Consider the following 12,846-nt stretch of genomic DNA (forward strand, 5'->3'; position numbering starts at 1 on the left):
AACTTACAATGACAACCAAGATCGCCTCTTCTTTCAATGTCTTCCTTTCTCCAGGCAGCATAAGGATCACCTGAATCACCCAAGGTGTCAATCCTTATCCAACAGTTGATTGTTGCAGGGGTCAGCATGGCCACACTTTCTCCCTCTTTCCTACCACAAAGCAACAGCAACAAGGCATATCAGGTGGCTTATATCACAGTGCCGCTTTTCCCAAAGTAAAAACATCCTTGAAGACAGACACATAGGCCTGAATTTTACCCTTGGCAGGTGGACGCGTTCGGCAGGCTTGTGACCGGTCGGGAAATGGACTGCTGCCTGCGTTTGGCCCTCAACCGCGATTTCACGCTGGCTGGCCAATAAGGCCCGGCCAGCATGAAACACATCCACCCAATGGTAGGGAAGGGGTGGGCTGAGGCAGGGGCCTGTCGGCTGCCAGTTCCAATCGCAACGCGGCGACCGGTATAAAAATGGCTCCTTGGAGGCTGCCAGGGAAGAACGTATCTTCTGCGTTGTGAACACTGAAGCTATGGCATCAAGTGCGGCTGGAGGCATCAGGCGGGAGGGTAGGTCAGGTGGGCACTGGGTCCCCGGTTCTCAGATGAGTGCCTCACAGTCTTCCTGGAGGAGGTAGCCTTTAGAAGGGACACCTTTGTCCGAAGGGATGGAAGGAGAAGGCTACCCCACTTAACAAAAAGAGCTTGGGAGGAGGTGGCAGCGAAGGTCAGCAGCTACAACGCTGTGCAGTGCACATGGGTGCAGTGCCTCAAAAGGTTTAAAACCTGCTGCACTCGGGAAGGTTGAGTACCACATTGCCATTAATCAGTGTGCTGAAGTGTTAAAGCCTGGCCATCCCCCCTTGGAGCTCAGGGGTGTTAGGGTCAGAGTGTCAACTGTCAATGACGCTGGAGCTGGCCAAGGGGATGAGCCCTGGTTGCTTGGACTGAGTGCCTTGCGGCTCGAGGGCCACAACTCAGATGTGCCCTACAAGGTGCTCCTCAGCTGGGGTTGTCCAGGCTGCAATGGCGCTGCAGGTAGAGAGTGAACTAATCCATGCTCCTCTGTCCTTTCAGGAGCAGACGACCTATAACAACACTGAAAGGTTGTGGACAGGCGGAGGCCTCCTGAACCTCCTAATCCTATCCAGATGTGAGCAAGACACCTTGGTTAACTGTCAAGGAGAGGTTAGTTGTCAGATGAAGGTAAGAGTGCAGAGGTGAGATTTTCGGATGGTGCAAACATTCTTGTGTAGTCTCATCATTGATGGAAGCCTCAAAACTGGATTCCCCATTGATCATTGAAAAATGATGGCACCCTGATGCAGATCTCCATTGTCCCACCAGGGTGCCTGGCGTGCACAGTGACAGTGCGATGACTTAAACTAAATGACATGTTGTTGTTCTCCCTTACGTTCGCCAGCAGGCACTAGTTTGCAGGACACCGAAGAGCCACCCGTGACATCAGAGGATCACCGGATTTCACATGCTCCTGCGTCAAACCGGCTCTTTGAACCAGGCACCAGCGCAGATACCAGCCCCTCGGTGGGCATTAGTTCCTCGGCTAGAGTGTCGGAGCACAGCGGTGAAGGCACTTCATACTCATTTGATGAGCAGCAGAGGTAGAGAGTACCCAGGGCGCTGGCAGTCAGAGGCAGATGATGAGCCTCTGGACCCATCCATTAGGCTGCAGATGCTGGATGTCCAGCACCACCACTTTGACGGCCATCAAACAGGACACTTCACTTGGTCAGTGACTTTCTTCTACCTGAAGCAAACTTGTTCATCTCAGATTTGTTTTCTTTTTCGATTTTGTTTTGACAAGTTATTTATTTCCTTCTGTTATGACCATCACATCTAATTCTGAGATAGAAGAAAGGGCAGCAGGTCTGCTCCTGGGTCTCTGCCTAATCTACTCTCGAGCAGATGTTTTACATTAGCCTTTTGATTTGCCCTCCCTCTCCATGTAATGGCATTGCCATATTTATATCATATTACTTCCTGATATTACTTTACTTATTATTTTGAAAGGATTTCTATATTACATAGTCAAAACCTGTTAGGAATTCCATTCATCAAGGAAACAAGTTGCTTCCATCAGGAATTGCCTTGATCAGAAGTTGGCCTTCCCAATATTATCAATTTCTCCTCAAACTAACACTGAGGAACAATTTGCTTCTAACTCAGGTTTTAAGGGAAGAAACCCATAGAATTCAATTAATTGCAGCCAGACAATAGTTCCAGCATTCTTGAAATCATAACTCCTGCATTGGAACAGAAGTTATAATTGTGTGTGAGAATCGCTCACTCTATTTAGAGATTTTCCCTAGTGAAATACCAAAAATGAATATATATACATGGAGCAAAGCTGCTCTGATCAAATTGTTCGGTGAGCATGGTTTAGATTCCAGTACCATACGACAACATGCTACTCTTCTAATGTAAGTGTGAAGCATTTTGAGACATCCAGATATTTCTTACATAAGTTTAGAAATGTACTTGGGTGTCAGCTATGGCTTAGTTGGTAGTGCTCTCACCTTGACTCAGAAGGTTGTTGGTTCATGATCCCACTCCAGCACTTGAGCACAAAAATCAAAGTTGACACTTCAGTGAAGTACTGAGGGAGTGCTGCACTGTTGGAGGCACCATTTTTTTTGCTTAAAACGAGGCCCTGCTTACCTTCTCAAGTGGATGTAAGGGATCCTGTGGCACTATTTCGAAGAGGAGCAGGGAGGTTCTCCCCAGTGTCCTGGCCAATATTTGTCCGTCAATCGACATCACAAAAATCAGATTACCTGGTCATTTATGTAATGAAACTCAAATATTAACCTTCTTTAGTTTGCAGGATGGAAACTCCAGAACCTCGGGTCTCCCGCACATGCGCCAGCCAGAAATTGGCCACACGTGCGCAGTTCTTTTTTTTTACATTCTTCAGGTCGGAGACCGGCCCTATGTGTCTGCACAGAGGGGAAAAGAGAAAACAACATGAAGAGGCAGGTCAGATGACCTGATAAGGGGCATCATTGTAGTGAGTGTGTCCAAGGAGCAAGACACAGGAGGGAGACAGGGAGAATGTCCAAACCAGGAATGGTGTCAGGGAGAAGTCCCCAAAAGAGGTCCCATGTAAGGGATAAAGACAGGGGACAGGAATAGGTCCCATTAAGTAAAAGTTATCACAAAGGGGCAGAATAATAGGCTCCCGAACTTAGACTTCAGACGGGAGGAGACTTTAAGTGAAGTGGGCATGAGAGGACCCCTCGAGATCCAAGAAGGGGGCCTAAGGTTGGTGACTCCATGCTGCGGGCTGTTGGGGAAAAAGTACCCCTTTGGAGCAGTGCTGTTCTGCTTGGCATGGTTGAAGATCTGAAATTGTGTTTGGAAGGTGAAGACTGGAGATCCAGGGGAAAGGAATCTTGGAAGGTAAGATTGAAACTCTGTGAGGCAACGTTATGATGTGACAGATAATGTGTTCCAGGTGGATCAAATCCAAAAGGGAAACTTGATCCCAAGGTCACAACTGTTTTTCAACTTGTATTTTTTTTGAATTCAGAAGTAATAAGACAATCGTGACATCAGAGGTTTTTAGAAAACTAAATTAACATTTATTAACAAAAGAAAAGATTTCAAGAACACACAAATCTCTACAAATTACTGTTATAATAACTCCTAAAACCCCTAATTAATCTGGCTCCAGGTTACACCTCCATTAAGGCAATAGTAAAAACAAATAGATTTAAACAGACCCAGGCAAAGCAACACAACACCTTAGACAGTCGCTTTAAAATGAGTTTTCTCAGCTTTGGTTCCTGTAGACAGCAACTTGATTCACAGAGGCTGGAGGCTTTTCACACTTGTGTTAGATCTTAGAATTCTCCTCTTACACGTAGCCTCATCTCCTTTATACATGTTTCTCCCTTTTTAATGCAAATTCCATTGTTCCAATATTTCTTTGCAACTTTACTTTTCTCATGATATAAATCTTTCATAGTACTAATTTTATCAGTAACCTTGGGGAAAAAATAAACACAGTCTTTGTCTTAGCTTCTTCTGGCTAGGTGTAACATCTTACCATCTCTTTGAAATTCAAACTACTCTAATGTAACTAAAAATGCAAAATTTCCTTAAACCTCACATCTTAAAATGTTAGCCATGTTTACGTATTTAGTATATCAAACTTAGCATCTTGTTGATAACTCAAAACCTCCAGACCAGCTCTCTCCAATTTAATTAAATCCCTCCACACATACACACAGAGAAACTAATCCAAACCCCATTATTACAATAAATCATAACAATATTATGAAAATTATTATATTTTCATGACACCCCCCTCCTTACTGGAAAATGAACCATCATGATATACAAAGACGGCTTCAGTTTCTTAACCCATCTCACATTACTTCCTATACTTATCTATATACTCACACTATTATGTTACCAGATGCATGAATTAACATAACAATACAAATCCTTGGCATCAACAGAAATCATTCCAGTCCAGTGCCCAGGTTTTTAATTGTCCAATTTTTCCTTTGAGCTTCAAATTCTTGACAATGCATCTGCAATTAGATTTTCTCATCCAGCCACATGTATAATCTGTAAGTTAAATGGTTGCAATAATAAATGCACTTTTGTCTCAAAATTTGTCTAGAAACTTTAAAGGATTGTGGTCTGTATAAACAATTGTTCCTGATGAATTGTTTGCAACATAAATCTCAAGATACTGCAATGCTAACACCAGACCCAGCGTCTCCTTTTTGATCATTGAATATCTTCTCTGTTGCACATTCAAATTCTGTGAAAAATACCCTATCAGTTTCTCAATTCCAGTTTCATCTTCTTGTAACAGTACAGCCGCAATGCCTATATCACTTACGTCAATGGCTAACTTAAATTGCTTGGTATAATTGGGTACAGCCAAAATTGGTGCCATGGTCAATATAGTTTTCAAACTGTCAAATGCCTTCTGACACTCCTGTGTCCATTGAAACTTTGTGTTATTTTTTAATAGTTCAGTCAATGGATTTGCCACACTGCTAAAATTTCTGGTAAAACTCACTCACGCCCAGAAACCTCAAAACTTCTCATTTTGTTGTAGGAATGGGGAAATCCACGATAGCCTTGACTTTCATATCTCTCGGAGCCACCTTACAATGTCCAGTGGTACGGCCTAGATACGTAACTTGCGCTTTTGAAACTTCACTTTTAGCCAAGTTCATCACCAAATTAGCTCCTTGTAATTGACAAAATAATTCTTCCATATGTTTAAATGCTCCTCCCACATTTCACTGAAAACTATCAATTAGTCAATATAAACAGCACAATTGCTCAGTCCTGCAATTACATTATTTGTCAGTCTTTGAAAAATTGCAGGTGCATTTTTCACACCAAATGGTTTGACTTTAACCTAATATAGTCCATCTTGCATCACAAAAGCTGATATCTCCTTTTCTCTCTCCGATAACGGTACATGCCAATACCCTCTTAGCAAGTCAATCTTTGTGATAAACTTTGATTACCCCACTTTCTCAATGCAATCTTCTAACCGTGTTCTAACCATAGGGTATGAATCTGTTTTTGTCACTGCATTCACCTTCTGTTAGTCCACACACAGCCTTTGTGTTCCATCTGGTTTCAGTACCAGCACAATAGGTGAACTCCAGTTACTGTAATTAGACTCAATGATGCCATTTTGAAGCATGAATTCAATTTCTTTCTATGCTTTCAATAACTTTGCAGGATTTAATCTATAAGGGTTTTGCCTTATTCAAGATGAAACTTCTATACACACATCATGTATAGCGAAATTTGCCCTCCCCAACTTATTCCCACAAACAGCTTTGTGTGACTGCAATAACTTCTCCAAACCACTTTTACACTTGTCTGGAAGGTAACTCAAAATTATATTTAAGTTTTCAAGTATACCCTCATTATCCAATTTGATTGGAGGAAAATCAATTTCAGAATCCTTCATTTCTACCTCTTTCTACTTATCTACCACAATTAATACCTCCTTTTGGTCCTCTTCCCTGTCAAAGTACTTTTAAGCATATTTACATGACACATCCTCTGCTTCTTTCTTCCATCTGGAGTATTTATTAAATAATTTACTTCACTCAGTTTCTTTTCAATCATGTCAGGCCTGCTAAACTTTACCTTTAACATGTCACCCAGTATTAGTAACAGAACTAGCACTTTCTGCCCAGCAACAAATATGAGCTGTAACTTTCCTGTCTGCTTTCAGTTTCATTACTTACTGCGATATCTTTAAATGTTCCCTAGCCAACTCACATGCTCTATCCAATCTTCCTCAGAAGTTTGATACATAATGCAGGAGAGTCATTTCTCAATTTTGACCCACGAATTTCTCACGAATCAATTTCAGTGACCCCCTTACCTCATGACCATAGACTAGTTCAAAAGGACTAAAACCATTGATGCATTAGGCATACCCCTAATAGCAAATAACAAGAATGGAATTCCCCTATCTCAACCCTGTGGATAGTCCTGACAGTACACTCTCATCATAGTTTTTAAAGTTTGATTCCATCTTTCCAAAGCCCCTTGTGACCAAGGATGGTAAGCTGTTGACTTAAACTGTTTTATCCCCAAACTGTTCATTACTCCCTTAAACAGCTGTGACATGAAATTTGAACCCTGATCTGATTGTATTTCTTTTGGTAAACCATAACTTGTAAAACAAATTCAGTCAACTCTTCCATAATTCTCTTTATTGTAATATTTCTTAAAGGTATCATTTCATAAAACCTTGTAGACACATTCATTATTGTCAGTAAGTGCTGATTTCCACCTTTGGTTTTAGGGAGGGGTCATACGCAATCAATCATGACCCTAGTAAAATGTTCTTAAAATGCTGGAGTTGGAATTAAAGGTGCCAGCTTAATCATTGCCTGTGGTTCCCCTATCACCTGACATATGTGACATGTTCTACAGAATTTGATTACATCTCTATGCAATCCAGGCCAATAAAAATGTTTTGTACTTTTGCCTGTGTCTTTCTGATTCTTAAATGTCCCCCCATTGGAATTTCCTGAGCTATTCTCAGGAACTCATTTCTATATCCAAATGGTATAACAATCTGAAGCACTTCCCTCCAGCTTTCGTCTCCTGAAACATGATAAGGCTGCCACTTTCTCATTAAAACATTACCCTTAAGGTAATAATATCCTGGAATACATTATGCCCCTCTTTCTGAGTAAGCTGTCTGATATAATTGTCTTCTTTGTGTATCCTTTTTCCGTAACTCTACCAACTGCCCTGAGCTAAATCCCTCAGCTGCATTATCCTCCATTCTTTCTTCCTGAACAATCTTATCAAAAACAGTGTCAGCTAATTGGACTTCAATACCTTCTCCCTGCCTTTTAACTTCCTGTTCCAACCTATGAGCCTGTGACTTTGTTATCACACAATCTGGAAATAACCCAGGATGCTCTTTCTGCAGCACTTCTGTTGAAAGCACCTCTACAGCCTGTTCAACCACTATAGGCATCATCCATATCTGTGAACCAGCTATAGCATTACCTAAAGTAAACTGAATCCCTGCAATGGGCATTTTTTTCACCACTCCAACAATCACCTCACCTGTTTCCACCCGCTCTTTAAATTTACCTTCCACAATGGAATAGGTTTAGTATCTCCATGAACCCCACTTATTATCACGTGTTCTGGCAATACTCCTTCTGAACAACAAATATCACTGTCCCACAGCAGTAAGGATTGACTATCCCCTGTGTTTCTAAAAAAAAATGTATGTCTTTACCTTCTCCACCTTGTACACATGGAAAGACATACAAAATCTTTAAACATTTCTGCAACCTGCTCCTCAGTACTCCCTTGGGTAAATTGTGAACACATTCCCACTTCTTTATATATCACTGATTCTTCCCGTTTTACCTATACACAAACCATTAGTTTTTCCAGTGCCTGAACCTCAGGACCCACAGTACTTTTACTTCCAGGACATTTCTGCATCCGAATAGTTCCAATAGATTTTCCCTGTAATTTCCAATACACTGACGTTGTGTGCCCAGCTTTATTACAATGAAAACACTTCCATTTTCAAGTGTCACTTCTACCCTCAGCACCTTCCTTTGTAGTCTGAGAAAAAAATTCCTGGGAATTTCCACTGACTCCTCTTCCCTGACTACCCACCCTCCTTTCACCTTCCCACTTTCTATTCATCTTGGATTTAAAAGGGTGGTGAAAAAATGGTTTAGGTCTATGAACTAACTCATAATCATCAGCTATCTCTGCTACTTGTCTTACAGAATCAACCCTCTGTTCCTCCACATGAGTTCTCACTACTGAAGGAATTGAATCTTTAAATTCTTCCAAAAGGATTACTTCTCTAAGAGCTGCATATATTATCTTTATCCTTAATGCCCATATCCGCTGGTCAAAATTACTTTGTTTTACTCTCTCAAACTCAATATAAGTTTGCCCAGGATCTTTTCTCATATTTCTAAATTTCTGCCTGTATGCCTCAGGAACCAATTAAATGCACTCAAAATAGTCTTTTTTACCACATCATAGTCCACCGACATTTCTTCTGACAGTGAAGCATAAGCCTCATGTGCTCTATCCACCAACCTAGATTGTAACAACAATGTCCAGTCTTCTTGTGGCCATTTCATCTGTTTGGCTATCTTCTCAAACAAAATAAAGAATGCCTCCATATCTCTTTCCTCAAACTTCAGAAGAGCTTGCACAAATTTAAACATCTCTCACGAGGTTTAGGTTAAAGGTTTTCTCATCATCAGAACTTTCCTCAGCACCTGATGTCTCCTTTTTAAAATCCAGCCTTTTAAGCTGATACTTTTTTACTTTCCTTCTCTCTTTCTTCCTTTTCTAAACTTACCATTTCAAATTCCCATTCCTGTCTTTTCTCTATCTCCTTTTTTCTGCCAATTCCCATTGGAATGCCCTTTCTCTTCCCTTTTCTTTTCCTTCTGCCTCTAGCTCAAGTATTTTCATTTCCTTTCATGTTCAAGTTACTTCATTTGCAACTGGGTCTTAGCTAACTCAATTGACTCACCCCCTGGAGAATGTGATCTCTCTAGCATCCCTTCCAGTTTTAAATGCTGTGTTATTAGCTCAACTATGTCTGCTTTATTTGCCCCTACAGGTATCCTCAACTGCAACTTCTCTGCCAATTCTGTTAACTTACCCTTAGATACATTTTGTAACCCAATCATAGTTATATCTTCTACTCCCAACAAAGCATTAGCCTTGGCTACAACCATTTTGCAGTCTCACCACTTTAAAAATACCTCACAATAACTCCTGAATTCAGAGCGCCTCTCATACTCATAACCTTAAGATTCACCAACTTCAAATCAATCAAAGGATTTCAATTTATATCCTGGACAAGCCCCCAATTTATTATGACGTGGCAGCTGATGTGTGCCAGGTGGATCAAATCCAAAAGGGAAACTTGATCATGTGGTCAGAGCTGTTCTGCAATTTATATTTTATTTTGTGATGTGTGCCGTGAATTCAGAAGTGATAAGACCACCGTGACTTCAGAGGCTTTTAGAAAATTAAATTAAACATTTATTAACAAAAGATAAGATTTCAAGCACATACATAAGTCTACATATTACTATTATAATAACTCCTAAAACTCCTAATTAATCTGGCTCCCAGTTACACCTCTGTTAAGGCAAGAGTAAAAACAAATAGATTTAAACAGACCCAGGCAAAGCAACACAATTCCCTGGACAGTCGCATTCAAAATGAGTTTTCTCAGCTTCGGTTCCTGTTGACAGCAACTTTATGCACAGAGGCTGGAGGCTTTTCACAACTGTTGATCTTAGAATGCCTTTTCCTCTGACACATAGCCTCATCTCCTTTATACATGGTTCTCCCTTCCATTGTTCCAATACGGCTTTGCAACTTTACTTTTCTCATAATATAAATCTTTCATAGCACTAATTTTATCAGTAACCTTTGGGGAAAAAAAATAAACACACTATTTGTCTTAGCTTTTTCTGGCTAGGTGTAACATCTTATCATCTCTTTGAAATTCAAACTACTCTAATGTAACTAAAAATGCAAATTTTCCTTACGCCGCACATTCTAAAACTTTAGCTATGTTTATGTATTTAGCATTTCAAACCTAGGTTGATAACCCAAAACCTCCAGACCAGCTGTCTCCAATTCGATTAAATACCAACACCCCCCCACCCCCTCACGCATACACACCGAAAAATTAATCCAAACCCCTCTATTACAATAAATCACAATAATATTATGAAAATTATTATATTTGCATGAGAGTCTGGTCGTTCTTTAAGCCATCTGAGTAGGAGCAACTTTTGGAGAGAATTCCAAGGTGAGATCCTCAGAAGTGGAGATTGGAAACCCTTGTGAGAAAGATGTAGGCCAGAATTTTCCCGTCGGCGATTTGGGGGCGGGGCCCGCTTGCCGACGGGAAAATGACGTGGGATGACATCAGGAGGAACCCCCAACGCCATCCCGGTCCCTTTAAATTTTTAGGAAGGCGGGCGGACCGCGAAATCAGCTGTCTGTCCGCCAACCTGTCAATGGCTAATTGAGGCCATTGACAGGCTAATTAAAGTAATAAAAGGCCCTGCCCGTCCAACCTTAAGGCGGGCGGGCAGGCCAGGAGCCCCAGCGGGCTTCTGATAATACATGAAACCTCATCGGGATGAGGTTTCATGTTCCTTTTTAGAAACTTTAATAAATGTAATGTGATATTTATTAACATGTCCCATCTCTGCCCAAAGTTTCAGTGAGATTGGTTGGCTCACAGTGTGACAAACATCTGAATGGGTTGTTGAGAAATCCATGGAATCTGTTCTGGTCGCATCTAGTGTGGTGTGCCTGACCACGGTCGCCTATTAATTCACATGTACCTCATACTTACCCTGAATATTAGAGTATAAGGTAGTTATTATAAATTGTTTTATCTTTCTGAACTCGTATAGTAAAGTTTATTTTTGTTTGTTCACTTTATTCTTGAATCTTGAACTTTATCTACTTTAAACAAAATGTTATTTGTTCCTAACCGGATCTCCCCCCAAGACCCAGAGTCTGGCCAAGGATTATAACAATTATCACACAGATGTTAGTGTGAGAGTTGCCATGCACTATTGTCTGTTGCGTTTTCTTCAGTACAACAGTGGCTAGAGTTCAAAATTACTTCATTGGCTGACTTTGAGATGTCTGGTGGTCATGAAAATGCTGTATAAATGCAAACCTTTTTATGCTTAAAATATATTTGTTTTTGGTTATTAAGTTTGAGTGTTCTGTTAAAAGCTCGTCAACATGAAATGTTAACACATCTCTACAGATGCTGCCTGAGCTGCTGAGTATTTCCAATATTTTCTGTTTTTATTTATGCTTGAGCATTGGACTGTTAACAAAGGATTGAGGTTGATTCAAACTATCTCTACAGGAAGAGATTTAAGCAGTCATGCTTAAATAATTTAAGGGAGTGTTAGCAGGTCGGGGGAGTTCCAGTGGAAAATTTATGAGGAAGATGTCCAACCCAAATTGATCAAGTACAATGCTGAACATCAAACTTCAACATTACCATTGATGCATGGGTCCACCAGCACAATTAGACAAACAGTGATATCATGGGGGATACAGACGATTAAACTGAAGAGAGGGAAATAGAAAAGAAGTCACAAAGCATGCAATATGATATATTCATTCCTTGGATAGTTTCAGATTTAATGAAAAGAATAATGCAATTGTTTCAAGTAAAAGTTAGTGTATCAAATTGAGTGCATGTCTTTTGATAAAATCTTTCACAATGAAATAATAGGCCTTTGCATTTCATTAATGCACCTAATTTAATATTCATTAGACAGATTTTGTCTCACTAAATTAAAACATTAATTTTTAATTTAAATCTTGTAGAATTAAAATAAGACTCATTACAATTAATGGTTTATGGCAGCTGTTCCGAAATACTTTTATAGCAGATTTTCATAGAGAAATTAACAGGAGGCTTATGCTTAACCCCAAGAGCTGACCAACAGCTGAAGAGGTGGTAGAAAGCTTAATCCTAAATTAATGGTTCAGATGTCAAGTTTTGGTACATAAAATTAGCAATTTGGTAGTAACTTGTTCTGAAGGCTTAAATAGTGAAAGTTTGAACTCTCAAGCCAAAGGATTGAGTGTTTATAACACAGCTTCTATGAACAGGAAAACCTCTTGACTTTCTTGAACCACTTTTTCAGTTAAGTCAATGTCTTTTTAAAAATTTATTCTTTCATGAGATGTGAGCATCAGTGGCAAGCATATGGTGCCCATCCCTAATTGGCCTTGGGAAGCTTGGTGGTGAGCCACCTTCTTGAACTGTTGTGTTGCGGGTACACCCACAGTGGTTTTAGGAAGGGAGTTCCAGGTTTTTACCCAGCAAGACTGAAGGAACAGTGATATAGTTCCAAGTCAGAATGGTGAAAGACTTGGTGGGGAACTTACAGGTGGTAGTGTTTCCAGTCACCTGCTGCCCTTGGCCTTCTAAGTGGGTATGGAAGTTGCTGTTGAAAGAGCCTTGGTGAGCTGCTGGAGCACACCTTTTATAGTGTGCACACTGCTGCCACCATGCAGCACAAAACTATTGAATAGGGAACATTAGAGATGCAGGAAGAGAGACATAAATTTTCCCTAATGCATCAATCCAATATTCCATATACATAATTAATCAAAAGCGTGCATGCACTTCCTGCCAAGTAAGACTATACCTAGCTACATAACACATTGGGCTGGATTTCCTGGTGGGCATCGGAACTTCGACATTGAACCCATAAGGGGATCCCAAGCCTCCTCATGTTGCCAGCATGCTCCCAGAAGGCAC

This window comes from Cetorhinus maximus, chromosome 2 (genome assembly GCF_964194155.1).
Source record: "Cetorhinus maximus chromosome 2, sCetMax3.hap1.1, whole genome shotgun sequence".
Taxonomy (NCBI): Eukaryota; Metazoa; Chordata; class Chondrichthyes; order Lamniformes; family Cetorhinidae; genus Cetorhinus; species Cetorhinus maximus.